The sequence below is a fragment of the Macrobrachium rosenbergii genome, chromosome 29 (assembly GCF_040412425.1).
Source record: "Macrobrachium rosenbergii isolate ZJJX-2024 chromosome 29, ASM4041242v1, whole genome shotgun sequence".
NCBI classification, from domain to species: Eukaryota; Metazoa; Arthropoda; class Malacostraca; order Decapoda; family Palaemonidae; genus Macrobrachium; species Macrobrachium rosenbergii.
The window spans coordinates 9,349,050-9,369,583 of record NC_089769.1 but is presented as its reverse complement, the minus strand read 5'-3'; the positions used below and the strand labels follow the sequence as shown (position 1 = coordinate 9,369,583).

The following is a 20,534-nucleotide window of genomic DNA, read 5'->3' as shown; positions in this document are numbered from 1 at the left end:
TAGAAGACAGTTATCGGAATATCTTCAAATTCTACCATAAGAATTTTTACGAAAATTGTCTTATCGATTGTGTAATGATTCCCCATCTCCGGTATTTTAACTGTAAACTGTAAACTTCAGATGTCAAGACCAGCAAGATTTTCCACAAAAATAACAAATATACAAGAGGCAGTTCCTGTAATTTGTAAAAATCAAAACAGAAAATATATTCGAAATCAATAATGCGATCTAATCTTGCAGAGTTTTTTCCTATTTTAGAATTCTTGGCAGCAGCAAAGTAGGCTGCACACACTGGAAGACTAACGGCTATTTGTATTGATGTCTCTCCTTTTTTATTGTATATTGATTCCTCTCATTTTTTATTGTATTTAACGTTGTTCTTTGCAACGGTCAGATGAAACGGCTCTTAGATTATTCTTGTTTATTCTGCGTTTGGACGTTGGCTCAGTTACAACAGCACGCATGAAAGAGGTAGCTTTTATTGTGTTGTTTTAATTTTATGGTTTGGTTATGAATTAGTTAATCTGTTGGAGAACTTTGAATCAATAGATGTTTACCATTTCGCATTAATGTACTTTAGTTGCGTTTTTATTAATATTTTCTGATTGCATATTTTAATGAGTGAGCTTCGGTTTTACTTTGTACGTGTCATTTCCAGAAATTTTTTCTTTTAAATAATTTTTATAAGTTTTGCTATTTTTTTGGCGTTAATTTTGTTTTTCAACTGTCAGTAGGTTTTATTTCTTCTCATGGGAATCCCTTATCATTTAATTCTTTTTTTCATCAATTTACTGTCTTCTTCATTTCTATCATCTCCTAATCAGCCTCCTCCCTCGGGCATTCGCTTCTTATCTGTGTTTTGCTTTATCGCCTCTGTTCCTCTTTATCACAAGGGAAGAGCCCCTGTCAAAGATTTCCCCGGTGTTTCCATTCCTTTATTTTCCTCCTCCTCCTCCTCCTCCTCCTCCTCCTCCTCCTCCTCCTCCTCCTCCTCCTCCTCCTCCTCCTCCTCCTCCTCCTCCTCCTCCTCCTCAGTCTAGCCTACCTATATATGTACAGTCCTCCATACTCGTACTTTTAGCCTCTCCCCTCATACTCACCCCTACCTTTGCTTTATCTCCCTCCTCCTCCTCTTCCTCATTCTTTCCTTACAGTGTGTGTGTGTGTGTGTACCTGTCTCTCTCCCTTTCCCCCACCCCTGTTTTGACTCCTCCTCCAGCTCCTCCGCCTTGTCTCGCTCCCTCCCAAGATGCCGGATTTTTCATCAAGGTGTTAATCTGTGTTTTCCGTTTTTTCGCGGAGTTGTTAATTCGTGTTTTCTGCGTGAGGCGTAGCTAGTCACAAACACTGTCTCATTTCCAGTCTTATTATTGCTCCCGAAGAGTCATACAGACGTAAGCCCCCTTTTTCACCCGCTGCGGCTGCTGCTGTTGCTGTTGCTGCTCTCTCCCCTACCTGCTAATGCTATTACTCGAAAGGGCCACTCGCTTTACGCGACTGACAACCGGGTATTCATACCTGCAAGGGAAAAGGAGAGGTGGCCTCAGTTTGGGTCGAGGGCGACTGATGTCCGATTTAAGTAGGAACCATCGTTCACTTAATTGTCTGTGTGATATGTAAAGTTTATAAGTTTATATATATATATATATATATATATATATATATATATATATATATATATATATATATATATATATATATATATATATATATATATATATATATATATATATATATATATATATATATAAAGTGGCTGATGTTTTGGAATTTTCACTGCACCTGGGGTTCATCCACGATCAAACAGTTATTGTGAATGGGTCAGTGATTGTTGTTATTCCTCTGCGGCGTATATATATATATATATATATATATATATATATATATATATATATATATATATATATATATATATATATATATATATATAATTATATGTATGTTAGCCTTTCGTCTTGATGAGTATTATCAATCACAGATATCATTCCCTGTTTTATGAATTATCTCCTTCCTTCCTAACTGAAAGTAGTTTATAGCGAAAATCATGCGTATCTTTCCTCAGGCTTGTGCCCTCTATGTTCCAAATAACATTAAGGGGATCAAGAAACTCATAAACAATGTTGGGGATGTGTTCTTGGTATATCAGTTGGGCAAGACATGCATTGCTCTAATTCTCTTCTGTAGTAGAATGATAGATTTGATTTGATACTCCTAATCAAACCCTTAAAACAGTTGAGAATGGCTGAAGCAGTCATATAGAGCTAAACCACTTAAACCCCACTGAATGTTTATTTTTTTTCAATGTTATGGGTAAGATTTCTAATTTTTTTCAAACTACTGGGAAATTTAGAAGAGTAGTTGAGCAGCAGTGAAGAGTTTGACTGACAACAATAAACTGAACTAATTTCCATTATCAAGCTCAGATATGCAGTTCGGTTCTGGAGAAATTTACCTGATTTAGAGGGTGTTATGGAGGAGAGTGCGAATTTCAGCTGACCTCTCAGAAGTCAGAGAAAGAAAATACTATTCACATCATCATGAAAATTGTTCCATTTAGGTAGGAGGTAAAGAATGAATAGTACGCTTTTCTGCAGTTTCGGAGGAGGAAACTTTTCACCAGTGATTGCAATACCGAACGAGAATTCACACAAATCGAATCCTGATTCGTGCTGAAGTGAATCTGTGCGTCATGAATCAAACCCTGTTTAGTACCTTCTAGACATAAGTGGTTACTAAATGTCTGTACGTTTCTCAGTAATGGGGAGCGCAAATGGATGATGCAACAGAGCAGGATTTTCCATTCTGAAGGATGTTTAAAATAAGTTTGCGTCGATTTTTCAAAGGTTTAATTGCTGGACATTTTTGGCTCTTAAAATGATTTTGGAAAGTTTTAATTTCTTTGCTTAAAAATAAAGATGTTGATCGTGCCAGGTATATGAAAAATGTTTTATTCTCTTTTATTCCTTATCTCCTACACTTCTGCACCTCAATTACTCCTGAAGGCACTCGACTAACTCCAATGTGAACATCAATCAGTAGTTGTAAGTACGTACGTATACATATTCATCAACAAATAAGGATTTATGAATGACGCCAAATATTTTCTAACTTGAAAATCGTTCGGGATGTTTTATTTTACCAAATCAATTTGTCTATGAAACGTACCGTATATTTTTTGCAATAAATATCTTTTTGATTGTGCGCAACATGTGGATATGATAACCTATGCCTTTCAAAATCTATTCATTAAGCGGCAGTGATGAAATGCTGACTCGGCTGGCAATTGTATTATTAATTCTGGTGTGAAAAGTACTCGTGTTTGGTAAGGATTGAACTAGTATTTTCGTGTTAATGTATTTATGTAGCTTTATGCAAGGCTAGGTAATAATGTCGTTTTCATGGTGGAAAAGTGCATTGGATATGGTATTTTGAAGAGTGGTGTTTTTTTTATGATGTGCTGGTGTTTACGAAACCATTTAACTAGAAAACATTATGGTTAAAAAATAAACAATTCCTTCGCAAGTTCTTCAGCTATAATAATTATATGATTTATCTTTTGATTTTAAATATCTGACGTGCGCCTACAAGCATACAATTATTTGTAAAATATATATTTGACAGAATACAGAGTATCAAATGAAGCATATTTAATTGTAAATTCATAATAACTTATGAAGCAACCGACTGTAGTTTTGTTTAATTGTAGTACAGGATTTTTCAGTAAGTTGTTTAATATGACAAAATTCGTCGCAAAATTCCATCTAGTGGCAAGTAAATTATCCCGTAATTGTAAATGGAGGTCCTTATAAAAATTTTCTTTGAGAAATAGATTTCAATATTTTACCATTAGACTTACTACGTAAAATATAGGTTGTCAGTATACCTTAAACCCACCTGTCCCTTTAAAGGAAAAGTTCTTTATTAAGCTGCATCGAATCTAGAGTGCCATACTCAAGTTGCGACAGAGTTCACATAAATAAGTCGATACGTCCCGTACCGCTGTAGTAGTGGAACGGAAGCACGCATTCACCTCCACTGATGCATAATAAGTGGAGTGGTGTCAGTGCACGTTAAGAGATGCTCAAATAAGCATGTGCACGCCTCTTAAAATTTTCATGAAGAAAATGCTTTTACGTCAATACCTGAACGCGATACGTGAACTCTACAGTATAACGGGTTACGTGCAGGACTGCAGGTACGTCAACATGTTCACGTTAAGCACGAACTTCAACATATATATGATGATACACGCGGGTCACCAGGTGCGCAGTTTCGTCACAGGTCACCAGGTAAGCAAGAGGTACCTCAACCTGCATCAACGGTACGGCCGCGACCCGGAATGACACATTCCAAGAGGCCGACCGTGATACGAGACGGAGCACAGCCATTGTCACCCTTTCCGAAACGTTGAACGTTTGTTTTCGTTTTGCGAGGAATTGTCAGATCCGAGTATTTCCTTTTGTTTTTCTCTCGCGCGGGTACTCTCGCCCGTAATGTAGTCTTATTGCAGGTCATACCAATGCATTGATATGCTGTTTATGCCTCGAAAGAGACGGGAGCGGGAGATAGATACTGGCACCTTTTTTGTGTGTTTTCTTTTTGCTTTCTGTTGAGGGGCAGAGAGAGAATGGGTGATTTTGAAAGGGGAGGGAACGGAGAAGGGGGACGGGGGGGGGGGAGAGGAGACCAGTGAGACCCTTCGAGTTGCCATGTTTATGTTTATTGAGTTGTTTTCGAGGAAGCGCCGGAGAGGGGAGGGGGAGACATGCTGCAAGTAGGGATAAAATTGCCCCCCGAATTTTAGGACGGAGAGATAAAGTGCCGGAGTTTTCGTTTTTTTTTTTTTTTTTTTTTTTTTTCTTATCCCTGGGAGGAATTAGCTGCTAGAATGGCATGATAGGAAAGTGTCAAGGATGAAAACAGAAAACGCAGGAATTTTGGGGGAAGAAAAGGTGTTTGCGATTTTCCTTAGCCGAACAAGTAATGGGCGTTGGAACGCACACAAGTTTACTTGTTTTCGTCTGAGAAATTTATGTCACTGTATCTTGTTGTTGTTATGATCATGCACTTGTTTATATTCGTGCTGCACTTCAGTGTGTGTTTGTACTCACACACACACACACACACACACACACACACACACATATATATATATATATATATATATATATATATATATATATATTATATATGTGTGTATTATATTTAAATTTGTATATATATTTATACATTACATATATATACATATATATATATATATATATATATATATATATATATATATATATATATATATATATATTGTGAACATACACTTATCAATTATTATAACCAGTTGAATCGACAAAGCTTATGTTTATTCATATATACATTAAACTCTTTTATCGTGGGCGTAGTCCAGTAAATAATCGTCGCGCTGTGAATTTGAAGATGAGGCGTTGCCTGAAAAATAATGAAATAGTGAACGAAAAAGAAAAATCCTTTCTGACATTTATTTGTTACTGCACTGCAAATTCAGAGCTTTACAATAACAATTAAAAAGAATTATTATTCCCAGTATGTCATAAATCGCGAATCATACTCTGCCTATAGTTTTCCAAAGTTATTTTGATTCGAACAAAAACAACATCATGGTCAGGGGCCCGCTGTGTGTTGACGGCTAAAAGCAGAAAATAATCACTGTTTATCATCGTGTTTTTTATTTCCCCCAAATGAATTTACAGCAAAGTTGTTTTTCATAATATATCTAATAAAAGCACACCTCATCGGATTGGTCTAACTTTCGTGTAACAGTAAATAAATGTGTTGATTGCATGACACCATTATAATTTTTCCTTTTTTCCTCTTTTTTTTTTTTTGATTTATGCATTTTGAGGCCGTTGATGTTACATCAACATGTGGGGCAGGTTGTCTCCCAATAACAAGTTGTTTATGCATAGATTTATGACGGCAAACGCACATACATACGCACATACTCGCCCGGTAATGTATTATGCTCTCATTTTTAGTATTTTTCGTTGCATTCTGAGGGTTGTAGGCTCGTGGATCACAGTAAAAAGGATCTTCGGTCTGGGTTTGATGTGCTACGTTTAAAGGAATGCAGTCTGCTTGTGATAAGGGAGCATAAATGCTTGTTATCCGATCATTTTTCTTTTGATGTTGGTTGGGTTGACTGAGGCCTAATAATGTTTCACCTCTTTCTCTGTTTTTTCTTTTTTTGGGGGCTCTCTCTCTCTCTCTCTCTCTCTCTCTCTCTCTCTCTCTCTCTCTCTCTCTGTTGTGTTACAGTATTTTCCTTTGAAAAATTAAAGTTTGGGGAGTTTATTTGGTTGCTGAAATCGCATGTTGCTATTTTGTGAAATGTGTACCTCCAATGTTACTCTCTCTCTCTCTCTCTCTCTCTCTCTCTCTCTCTCTCTCTCTCTCTCTCTCTCTCTCTCTCTCTCTCTCAGCAGTTACAGCTGTGAATACGAACGTATAGAAGATACTGTGCTGACGCTAGGCATGGCGAAAATGCACCACGCGAAAATGATACAAACGATTTAAAAAAAATGAAAATTACTCTTAATGATAAAATTGCACCATATTTTGGCATTCATTTCCTTTGTTTATCCGTGTGATGATGTATATTGTATTCGGAATCAATAGCAGACGATTCTCGTGCATGTGATAACCTTACATCGCTCCTTGGTTCAATGGGAGCCCGTGTATTACCCTTGGCTGATATTTAATATGCGACGGCGGGGAGCGGTATCCGCGTTATACATGCGGCCACTGTCGATTTCCTATGGCCTGGAAGGGTGGCTTTGGTTATTCAATGAATAATTGTGCCATCCGGTGAATAATGATGCGCATTCGATGGCATCATGATCACGGTGTTATTCAATAGGTGTACTCGCTCAGACATTTTTTTAAGGCGTTATTCACTTCATTTGGGCAGCGAGAAACGTTCTTGCTCACTGGATCACCTCTAGTTTGTGCGTTATTTCGCTTTTCATAATTGGATTGAGCAGGTCATCTGTGAATGATGTGTTGATAAACGTCGACATAATCCTATGAAAGGGCCCTTAGTTAAGAGACGGGGATAGAGAACAAATACAGTAGGAAAATAATTGCAGGCTAATTTTTTTTGTATATTTTATGGCCAGAGTCATTGGTCTTCAGGTTCGCAGATTTTGTAGTCGACTCATCTGAACAAAATATATTAGAAGCAGAGAGTAAGGATTGACCGTAACTAGGCCTCGCATCACCAGTGGTCATTGGCCGCTGGCAAGGTGTGACATAATGCGTATCAGTCTGTAATGACATGTATCTCTCTCTCTCTCTCTCTCTCTCTCTCTCTCTCTCTCTCTCTCTCTCTCTCTCTCGGAGACCCCAAGTTTTAGCTCAGAATGCTCACAAGCGTGCCAGCGTAGCTTACCTAAGTTTATAAGTGCTAGCGCGTGCGCACGCTCTCATGAGCATATTATGTACGACGCCAAATTCTCTTACTTACGTACCTACATCCTACCCTAAATGACATACGCATGTAGCAATTCTCGCCGAGACATATTGGGAAGTAATAGGCATTTTTACTTACCTGTGACACCAGGGACGGCGAGTGATATCGGGGTGAGACAGCCTCATTAATAAATTCTCAGGTGTTGTTAAACGCGCGTGTCATTTGGAAATCCAGCTCCTCTCGAGCTATTTACGCGTATATGGCGCAATTAGTGCCTTGCTCTTGCTGAAGGGGTGACTTAGTGAGTTGTTTTTGAAATATTCAGCTGGTGCGTTCGTAGGATCATTCGAAAGCCCATTATCGTTAAGGGGTAATTGCCTTTTGAAGGACGTCGATAAATTTAACTTGAAAAATCATGTTGTGGGATTATTGAAAGTTTTTCCTAATGTAGTGCCAGTTGGCGATTGAGGGGGGGATGAGGGTAGGGGGTGAGTGAGAGATGGAAAGAGGCAGGGGTGGGGGGTGTGAAGGTTTAGAGAGAAAAAAAGAAGTATTTATAATTGTAATTGCTAATGATGATTCCCGTATTATTACTCATATCATACTTCTCATTTTTGTTGTAAATTCATTTGAAATTTTTATTGACGCTGTCGTTACGCAAGGTGGAGATGTTCGCATTCTTGTTTTTTGTTATCGTTATCATAAATGCGTGGTTTTCCCTGTAATACAATGACCTTACTATAAGAGTTGGTTTGTGTTAAGATTGTTGTTCCAGATTTTCACTTCCTTCACTTTTCATTTTTATCTTTTAGAGAAACAAGCTGCTGTATCTGAATAACCTTATAAAGGCAGTTGATACATTATCATTTTTATTAATGAAATATATACAAATGTTTGTGTGTTGACAGTTGAAGCTGCCATGTTTGTTATGGCTTCGTTTGGAAAAAAGATGAAGAACAACTCTCATGATTCGGCTCACAACACTCATTGATTGTTTTGCCCTCTTTGTCGGAGATCAAAAGGTCACAACATAACCCTGTCTCTTGTTCTCGTCATATGTTGTTATCCTTTGGAAGACGCCTTAAGACAAGCGTCCACAGAGTAGAGTAACGACGTAATGAAAATACCTCTGCCTCAGTTTTAGTGAAGCGTCGCGCGCAGTTTATTTTCTCTGCGTTTTCTGTCTGAATTTTGTCGAGTTAGTTGAGAGCCGTATCATTTATTTTCATATGTAAAAAGAAGGAAATACAGTTTAGTCAAGCGTGTTTGCTTTTGCTATTTTCCAGACACATTTAGGGATATATATATATATATATATATATATATATATATATATATATATATATATATATATATATATATAAAACTGCCAATTTTCAAATCCCTTTCGAACACACGCATAATAAATATGTATATATATATATATATATATATATATATATATATATATATATATATATATATATATATATATATATATATATCTAAACTTCTGTTTTTCCGAATTTTTCCAATGCTAGGACGCGCAGCAGGTGAGGTTAGAGGGGGGTGGGGATGGAATGGACCGGGGGAAGAGGACGGGGTAGTGACGGGAGTAGGAGACATTCATCAAACCAGCCTATTGGCCACTTTTGTCTGTCGTTGCAATTGTTTGTCAATTTCCATTTGCATAACCCCGGTTTTGAAAAAGAGAAGCGTTCGAGTATGCAATGCATTTCGAATTGTCTGTATGTACTTTTTTAATTTTTTTTTTTTTTTTTTTTTTTTTTTTTTGTGTGTGTCTGGGTTGGGTGGTGGTGCGGTTATAGTTCGGCCGCCACCTGTTCGTGGGGCCGTGTATGTGTAGCTTCGTGTTATTCTAAATTAACTGGAATATCAGCAGGAATCTAAATTTGACTGTCGAATCATTTGGGAAGTCCTGTGATTAAGCTTTTGTATTTTGGATTTATTTTGTTTCGTGTGTTTATTTATTTTTTGTTGGGGGGGTGGGGGGGAGGTATTGGACACGAGAAAAGTTTTTCCCAAAATTTAAATGTTATGTTAGTCTTTTTTTATTTTTTACCCGTAATGTCATCATGATATAACTTGGATATTAAAGAGGACATCAAATTCAGTTGTCAGAAAGTACTGTAAATTACTTGGTCAGTTTTTTTTTTTTATCAATCACATTTCTCCTGATTTAATTTAGCAAGATCAATTTGTTCTTAACCCGTTGGCTTTATACTTGACATTTTTAACTGGAGGATTTCCTTACCTATGATTTAGTGACTGACCGACTGAGCGTCCCGAATCAATAAAAGAAAATGATGCGGAAATGACACTTAATCTGTTTCTCTGAAATGGAGGCAGGTCAGTGGGTTGTGGAAGCTTACAGAAAGTTAAAGAAGAGTAAATGATGGTGGACTCTCGTAATTAACTTTATCATCATTATGCCATCCTCTTTCAGTGTTAGGAATCTAACAGAAATGTAAAGTGAAACTTCTGAGCATAAGGACGGTGTATTGTTTGTATTTTAAATTATGATTATGTCAACGTTTGATTTATTTTCTTCTTAGAGGTAACGTTTTTGTAGTTCATGTATATTTTCACTACTTTAGTGCCTTTTGGTAGTTATTATTATTTATTATTATTATTATTATTATTATTATTATTATTATTATCTTATGTGTCAATATCACCTCGTGTGTGTGTGTGTGTGTGTGTGTGTGTGGTAGCCTTGCTTTCCTACAAAATTTTCAGGAACATGAAATGCTTGATGTGTCATCGCAACCGTAGAGTTTTCGTTTTAGGAACGTTTCAAAAACTGTCAAGTTTACAAATGAGCGTCATTGCCAATATGTGCCCCATCGCGCGGCCATCCTAAAATCGTCATTTGCCTTCTTTATTGCCAAAAAAAGAAAATAATGGTAATAATTTAACTCTTAGCTAGAACCCTCCCCTCCCCACCCTCCACCCTCTAAGCAAAACAAATTTGGGACTGAAAACAGTCATCATAAAATACCAATTAATTCGATAACAGCGGCGGCACCTCGGCAGGTCGGACCCGGTTGGAGGGAGGCCCGCTTATATGCCCTTGTGGCGCGGAAATCGCCAGGGCGAAAACACGACAACCTGTTCTCCCGGTAAATCAAACTCTCATTAACCCATTCAGTGTCGGATTATTTCCTCTCTTTTTTTGCCTACTTCTTTTTTTCTATTTCAGCCGGGACATGCCACTCCCATTACGATGCGGGGGACTTTATTTCGAGAATTTATAGATATTGTGGATTGGTTTTCCTGTTGGGATTTCGTGGGTGGGGGGAGAGAAAGAGAGAGAGTGTGTGAGTGAGTGCTGGAGGAAGTGCGAGGGGAATCAGTTGACGTGAGGATTGGTAGGGGAGAGGCCGAGGATGACAGGTGAAGAGTAAAGGGAGAGGAGGCCGGGGGGGTTGGGGGAGAAGGGAAGGAGTAGACGTGTTGAATTTCTTTTTTGCTTTATATTTGAATTATGCAACCGAGTATCGTGAAGACCCTCACCTGTTAAATACATCTTGCTATCTAAAAATTAATGTTTAATGATAAGGGAGATAGTGTATCTAACTCCAGCACTCCTCCCTCTTAATTTCCCTCTCCCTCCCCCTGGATTTGTCTCGCCTTCCAGCTCGGCAGGGCAGTGGCTCATCTCAGTATCCTAGTTCAACAAAGCTTATTAGCTTTTATTACTTTCTCTCTTTTGGGGCAAAAGGGACTTACCCTCTATTTTAAGAGTTCCAGGATGGTAATTTGCGTGCGAGTTGTTAAATGTTAATGATCTAAAAAATTTTATCTTCGAATGTTTTGTTTCAAGTTTCGACTGGATTTCATTTTTAAAGAAATCCCAGAATCATCTTGTAATAGAGATGCAGCTCCGTAACTTACAACGTGCAAACAAACGGTCGTGATAATTAATTTACTTTTATTTATTTATTTATTTATTTATTTATTTATTTATTTATTTATTTATGCTTTTGGACGTCAGCGGGCGAGTAACTTATCCAGTTAGAAAAAGATGCATCTCTAGTAATTAGAAAAATGTGTTGAAGCTTAACCCTGAAGGAATTTTTTTCCACAAACTGTATAAGAATAATGATGTGGTTGTATCTTTGTACTAATATTGCCAGACCATTATAGACGTACAGTTCACCATGGGACAGAGGAAATAATCCAGCATAATCTAAACTGTAGGCAAAAAAGCTTAACTTTTGCCATTTTCAACCAGACATGACTTGTCCCTTTTGGCAGATTTTTACTCGAGGCATGGAAACACAGAAGTTGAAAGGGAGTTACGTAACTTTAATACACACCTACATGCACGTTATATAAATATATATATACACACCTACATGCACGTTTTTTATATATATATATATATATATATATATATATATATATATATATATATATATATATATATATATATATATATATATATTGGAGGGAGATACAGCTGGTCTGTAGTTGTGGTTGAGTTGTGTAGGGAACGGTATTTTAAATCTGGACATTTTGTTCAGCCTTATAACGCAGTGGGAGGTCTCCTTAGCTGAGAGTCCGCAACCCAAAGCGAGACTATGAACCGCAGGTATAGGAGATAAAAATTTGCTCTTCGGGAGAGAATTTTATTGGAATTTTTCCGTATTGGTTTTGGTTGAAGTCAGGTGTTTTAAGCGAGAGTTATAACCAATAATATTTTATTTTAGTAAACATATTTTGTTTAGTCTGTTTAAAGCTTTGAATGCGTAGCTTACTGCATTGTAACGGTTTCATTGAGTACTGCATTGAAAATAAGAGGAGAGTACGTGGTTTTCCACAAGGTCTAAAATATTCTTAAGACCTTGATTTTCCAAAACCATCCCCAGGTACTTAACTGTAATTCACAATTTCTAGCAAAATGTCTTTTTGTAAAACATTAACACATCTTTAAGAAATTACCCAGGAATAGCTCGCCACAAGAAACAGAACAGCACTCTTGAACGTAGCTTTCACTCTCTCTCTCTCTCTCTCTCTCTCTCTCTCTCTCTCTCTCTCTCAGTTCCTCATCCTCCTCATACCCCTCCTCCCATCCTCCATCGGGTTTTCGTAATGGAGGTGTAATGGTGCTAAGGGCCTGCCTTGACCACAACACAAACAACAACACTTTCAGTGGTCGATATAGAAGGCGGTAATGATGGAATGGACCCTTATTGTACAGTTGACAGGGGAAAAGAGAGGCATTGAAAATAAAAGAATCTGTTGGGAGGTAGAAATAAAAGTTGTTTGTAGTTGTTTTTCAATTTTTGGACACAGAATTATACCTAAATTAATTTTCTTGGTTTTCAGTAAAGGTTGTATGCTAAAAAAATTAAAACCTAATTTATTTACTGGAGAGGTTGTAATTTTAAAAATATTAGCACTTAATCTGTATACAGGTTTTTCAGTAAATAGTGTATTCTAAAAAAAGTTCAAACTGAATCTATTTGCTTGTTTTTCAGTAAAGGTTGTATCCTAAAAAAAAATAAAACATGATTTATTTACTGGTTTTTAAGTAAAGGTTCTATTCTAAAAGAATTAAAACTTAATTAATTAACTTGTTTTTCAATAAAGGTTGTATTCTAAAAATGTGATCGTGTAATGAACTTCTCGATCACTCTTACCTCCAGTCTTCGTTCCTCTAGTTCTTTCGTTCGTAAGTCTTTTCCCGCTATTCGATCATACACTCTAGTCCTTCATTTTTCCTTCTTTTAAGGTCAATCGACGTTCTGTCTTCACCTTTCCCGTTCCTCACTCTTCGGTCCTTCACTTTATCAGTTTTTCAATCTTAGTCCCTCTCACTTCGAATGTTCACATAAATCAGCCATCACTCTTTAGACACACACACATACATATATATATATATATATATATATATATATATATATATATATATATATATATATATATATATATATATATATATATATATATATATCATATATTTATATAGTATTTATTATTGGCCCAAAAATTAAGGTTCCGGTTCTCAGAAAGTATTTGGGATGGGGTTGCCAAATTGTTCCATTAACCAGAATGTATAAGTTAAACTGCTTAGGTTAGTGTTGAAAAAATGGATTTGTCAGGAAACAGCAAAAGATATCCACGTCCGTGGGATCGAACTCTGGGGATTTCCAGGTGGCGAGACATATATATATATATATATATATATTATATATATATATATATATATATATATATATATATATATATATACTACTCTCTCTCTCTCTCTCTCTCTCTCTCTCTCTCTCTCTCTCTCTCTCTCTCTCTCTCTCTCTCTCCATCCACGGTCTCATCCCAGCACGGGAGTTTTGTTCCCCACCAAAGGCTTCATTCATTGTGATTCACTTCACTCAGGCTACTACACTTCACGCAATCACTCTTCATTCATTCCATTCAACCAATTTCCTATAAATTATTTTACAGCCTTTAGTAATACATAGATTCCATTATTTTTTCGATGCACTTCATTCAAAATATTTGTCCTGTTCAGTTTTTGTTCTCATGATCCTTTTCCTGATTTGTCCTTCGATCAGGTTATTGATCTTGCTCAAAATAGGCCTTGAAAGACACTGAAACCGTATTTTATGACCCCCTTTTTCTTTACGCTTTCCTTATTAAGAACTTTCTATTTTGCATTCACTGTTAACATTTTCTTTATTAATGGAGTTGATCTCACTCTCTGAACGTGACTTATTTGTTTCATCCTTAAGCCTTATTGTCATTCCTTTAGAATATACCTGATAATTATCTTTTCTTTTAACTCGCCCTTTCGTTGGTTTTGAACCATTTATTAACCTTCTCTTCTTTCTCTGCAAATATAGGAACCCAAAATAGCACAAAGTATCACTTTTTATCCCGTCTTGTTTTAATCCCCATGTTGTATTTATTAGATTTTCTTTCATAGTATTTAAGACATATTCTTTGGTTTTTTTATTACTCGAAAAGTAGGTTAACCACAATTCCAGACCTACTTCTGTCCTTTCCACTTTTTTCCTTCGGTCTGTTTGTGAAATAGGATTTCCAGTATGATTTTACTCGTAGAAAATAGAAAAAAAACGAAAAAAAAGAATTCCAGTTTGATAACAAACTATTTTTTATTTATTTTTTGAAGTGTCAGCTTGTTGTGAATGTTTGCGTCAGCTCTGTGTTTGCTTTTCATATGTACAAGTACACTAAGTGGTAGTAAACTAAAAGCTGAAGTAGTATTTGAGGAGGGAGAGAGAGAGAGAGAGAGAGAGAGAGAGAGAGAGAGAGAGAGAGAGAGAGAGAAATGGTTGTTTTTGTTTTGCACAATCAAAAAAAAAAAGGTGTGGGCGTCTGACCGTAAATGAACAGGTGTAAGTACATATCTCTATGTAGACAGAATACATATATATATATATATATATATATATATATATATATATATATATATATATATATATATATATATATATATATATATAAACTTCATAGCATTATTATATAGGGAGTACCACCATCGCCTGTAGGTCAAAGATATCCGTTGGAAAAAATTCTGTTGAAAACAGTATCACAGGCGTATAATAATTCGCACAGGAATGAGACCATCCCAGTGGCCACAATAGACCGCGTTCGTAGCGAAAAAATACCTGCCAACGAATGCATTATACGAACCCGCTCATTCGACTAAATAACAAATAAACCATCGCTGCTCCATTTATACAATAATAACAAAAAACTAATAATACAACCATGATGATCATGATCATCAAAAAATATATGAATCCTCTGAAAGCATGTACACACGCACGCGCGCGCACACACACGCACACACGCGCGTACACACGCATAGCCTTGCTAACTTGTTGTGGTGACGGGGTTGATTATCAGAACCCAAAGGGGAATGTGTTTTTTCAATGTGTTTTTGAATGTGTTTTTCAATGTGTTTTTTGAATGTGTTTTTGTCCTCTTGACTGATGATTGTCTGATAGGCTTTGCACGGATGATGAAAAATAGTTGTGGTAAGCGAGATGGAGAGAGGCTGGGGAAGGATTGGGGATGGAGGCTTGGGGAGGCGAGGGGAAAGAGAGAGCAAGAGGAGAGAAGGGGAAACGAGGGGAGACGGAGAACGAGAAAGAGTCAGAGAGGGGAGAATTTGTGGAGAGAGAGAGAGAGAGAGAGAGAGAGAGAGAGAAGATGGATAGGGCAAATATTGAGGAAAAACTGCGAATATTGAAGGGTTTGAATAGAAAAGAGGGGTAATTCGAAAACTGAAAAAAAAGACAAGGAAACTGAATAAAGTGAAAGGGAAAAAAGGCAATAGAAGGGGGAAGATTTCAAGTGACGATCCGGCGGAGGTTAAGAGAGAATTCTCATTTTTTTCATTATTGGGGAAAAAAGAATAAAAAAGAAAAATTGACAGTTATATCTACGGGCGGCAGCGTATAAGAATTTATTTTCTTTTGCATTTTAGCTTTGTATAAAAGAGCAGGAAATAAATCTGAAAGCTGTTGTCCGTTTTTATGTTTACGAGTTCTGTCTCTGATGACACTAAGAAAAGGCGATTAGAAAAATCACGTAATGCATTCATAAAGAGGACAGCCAGGTGAATGTGTGAATGACTGGACGTCAGGGGGTTAATGAACATTAGCGAATTAATGAGTTGTTTATGTGTGAATGAATCGGTGAGGTAGGATTAAAATATGGCTGAATCATTCATCAGGCGTGACATATGAATGAATCAACGAGTCGTCGTGGTTTTTATTTGAATCTCATAGTTGGTGTTTTTTAAATGTTTTCATTCTCGTATGTATTCCTCAACAATCAAGAATGTTAACTTGATTCATTCAGTCCACGTTTATGAATGAATGATGTTTGTCAGTAGCTTACTCATTGTCCTTGAAAAAAGAACCACTTAATTGTTTTGCAAGATCATTTACATTGCAAAGAATGAAATGTTTAAAAAAATCATACTGATTTAAGACCACGTCACGTGATCACAATGACTGTCGAATCAGTATCTTCATTGCAGTTGAATAATTTAAAATATGTACTGGATATGACTACACCAGATTGCCTAGCTTAATGGGTACGAATGACCTGAGTCATATCAGTGAGTCAGAGCATTTGATTACTGAATTAAACTACTGGATGGTTAAATATTAACCTGGACGATAAATTACATGCATATTTCGGCAATGGGGTAAATAAGTAAATGTAAAAGGCAGTATAAAGCATTTGAGATACACGGGTTTCGAGCATGAAATGCAAGGAAGCTTCAAACTTAGAAGATCCTGTTTGTGCCTGTGCACAGTATACACACAAATATATGTGTATGTGTGTATATATATATATATATATATATATATATATATATATATATATATATAATATATAAATTTTTGTGTCATTGAAGAAACTGCATAGCATTAGTTATATATATATGTATATATATATATATATATATATATATATATATATATATATATATATATATATATATATGATTATTATCACTTTTGTACGTGATTATTTATCACACATTATATAGGTATAAAAATAATAAATGTGTATATATATTTCGACTTTATTTCCAAGCCATTGACGAAGGACTGATACAGAGTGTAGTATATATATTTGTGATTTCTCATATCTATATATATATATCAATATATATATATAAATAAATATATATATCATATATATATATATATATTTTTGTGTGTGTGTGTGTGTGTGTGTATGTATATATGTATATATATATATATATTTATATATTGAATATATAAACTATATATATATATATTTATATATATATATATATATATATATATATATATATATATATATATATATATATATATATATATATATATATATATATATATATATATATATATATACACGCAAACTAAAACTATGCAGTTTCTTCAGTGGCTCCATAAACTACTGCCATTCGAACTCAGCTTTGGTATTATTTTATTAATATTTTTCCTTGTCATTGCTCTTTCGTGGACCCAACGTTGCTTAATTTCTTTGATGATCAGATTAGTTCTAAGTTAAAGAATCATAAACGAATAGAAAAATATACTATCGAGACATTTTTGTCATGTTGTCACATGTGTAGAGATAACACTAATATATAAGCTAGAATTTTATACGTTAAGAGTTCTACTAAGGCTTCCATTAGGGAGAGTTGTTGGGACAATCGTAGAAGATTTAATGGGAGAGAATTTTTAGTTGTTAAATGTCGATAATTTTCTGACTTCCTATTGATACGTCTCCAAAACCGTAAGAGTATTTCTATTAAAAACAGGTATTAAGATGTATTTACAACTAGAGTACTAGTACAGGTGACATTTAAGTACACCTCACGAGCATATGCGTACGGCATTACGTCACTTTTGGTTTAAAAGATGTATAAAGCCTCGACTTTTTGGGACAAATGACACATTAGTAATGGTATAATTTGCTGGCGATGATAGTGATGATGATGATGACGATGACTATGATGCGGTGATGATGAAGTGTGATTATCTTCGTCGAATGTGATGATTACGAAGAGAGATTAGGGCCGTTTGGGGCGGGAATTGAATGATGATGTTATTGTTGACGTATCAGCGACTGTTATGGTAAGGCTGTTGGTGGCTGGGGGGGTTTAGGGGGAAGTCAGTTGGGGATGGCAGGGTGTTAGGGTGGGGGAAGGGTGCAAGGGATTAGGAGGTCAGGGAGGGAGAAAGGGAGAGGGAAAGGGTAGTATAAATTTAAGGGAGAAATAGAAGAGGGGAGGTGGGGGGATGCTGGGTGAAGAGATGATCGGGACAGGAAGAGAGGATGGGGGGAGAGTGGGGGAAGGAGGAGTAGGGTGGGTGTTGTCATAGAAGAGAAGGGGGATAGAGGAATTAGGAGGAAGGAGAGGAGGGAGTTGGTTAGATGTTGACGATGATGTAGCCATTGATGGAAGGTAAATAATGTCGAATATTGATGATTTGATCGCATGGGATCTGAAATAACAAGGTTGGATTATTTCAGTATCCCGCCGAGTGTAAGTGTGCTTGGGGACACAGTATGTGTGCGTGTGTGTGTTAGAGAGAGAGAAAGAGAGAGAGAGAGACGAGTGTCATAAATACAGGAAATTAGTAAATTCTTTGACTGATAAGTGATTAAAAGTAATTTGGATGGAGAGAGAGAGAGAGGGGGGGGAGGGGGAATAAAATTCACGAACGTACTGTATGTTTGGTCTCTTAATAAAATGTGAGAATGTGCTATGACCCGTCCTTCTCTGCTGCCTTCTTCTTATAGACACTATTAAACTTTTTAACCTTTTGTAGAGAAGTTTTTAAGTTTTTTTCATTACTGGAAACAGTAAATTGAAACTCACTGAATGTAGTAAGAGTGAAAAGTCATAGATGTAGAATAATAGTAAGACTTTATGAAAAAAAAATGAAAAATATCTAGATGGGAAGAGATGAAGAAATAAATCACTGTTGCAGATCAGTTATAATATTTTTTACTGAAAAGATGCTTGACAATCTGGATAAGGAGAGAGGGAGAGAGAAAAGATTGGGAATAAAGCTGGCCATTCAAAGACAGTGAATGAGTAGAAAAGATTCCGTGATTTTTTATAAAAGGAAAAGAATTGTACAGATTTACAGCGCAGGTAAAAAAAAATCTCTGAAAATTGAAATACAAGAATTGTTGCGATTTTAACGCCCGGGTTATTTATCAGGTTGTTTTGAGATACTTTCATCTATTTTTAATTTGGTTACTTCTTCATAAAAACCATATCTTATGTCTCTTTTGTCAGTGAAAGGACCTTGGACTAAAAGCAATAAGATAATTTACGTTTCAAGTAGGAGAAGAGAAAGCTAGAATGAAAGTTAATTTTATCATTTCATTTGGATTAATATGATGCTGAATTTGTATTTATCAAAATGTTTTAATCTTGGGATTATATCATTAACAACGAAATATATCAAAATGGCCGTTGCGGGACACGAGAATATCTTAATTGCCACTCTGATATTATTATAATTGTCAAACTTCCTCATGCTTCGAAGATGAAACAAACGAAATACAAAAGAACTTGGCACCTAATTGAGAGAGCCCCTTCGCGGAGGTGAAAATATTCCGATACATTTATTGAATGATGATTTCTCGGATATTGATGACTGGATTTGTTTACTCCATTAAGTCGTGGAAAGAGAGAAAGAGAACAAAAGAAATAATTGATCGCTGAAGATCAATGCGCTTTGTGTTACCTGTCAGCTGCTGCTCCTCCTCCTCCTCCTATTCCTCCTCCTCCTCCTCCTCCTGTAGGGTTTGAGGAGATGCCTTTACTTCTCCTCCTCGTCCCTACCTATACTCTCTCTCTCTCTCTCTCTCTCTCTCTCTCCCTCTCTCTCTCTCTCTCTCTCTCTCTCTCTATATATATATATATATATATATATATATATATATATATATATATATATATATATATATATATATATATGTATATGTATGTATGTATGTATGTATGTATTTACATAAAATATATATACATATGCATTATATATACATAGTTTATACATACATACATACATATATATATATCTATGTCTATGTATGTATATATATATATATATATATATATATATATATATATATATATATATATATATATATATGTATATATATATAGTTTATACATACATACATATATATATATATATCTATATCTATCTATGTATATGTATATATATATATATATATATATATATATAATCTCATTCCAGTTCTATTGATACTCAGTGACATTCTCTCTCTCTCTCTCTCTCTCTCTCTCTCTCTCTCTCTCTCTCAAACGCACATACACACACACACACATACACATTCGTCTCATCACAGTGATGGCCCTTAAAATCTGGACAGAATAAGGGTCGTTATTGCTCGTCTCAGCCATTTCCCAAAACAAACGCATCCCTCATCAGACGCCGCTATCCATTACGCCAACTTTGCGTAAAAGAAACCGATTGCCAAAAAAATTCCTTCCCCCGATGAACGTAATTAGGCGGTCTGTGATACCCTCGCTCCCCCGATAGACATTGCTCTCTCTCTCTCT

At 35.9% G+C, this 20,534-nt stretch overlaps 1 protein-coding gene across 24 annotated transcripts in view; it reads left to right on the top strand.

The window, feature by feature from the left end:
• Positions 1-20,534, top strand: part of FoxP (forkhead box P) — a 1,520,060-nt gene that overhangs the window by 1,416,935 nt on the left and 82,591 nt on the right. The window lies entirely within an intron of this gene.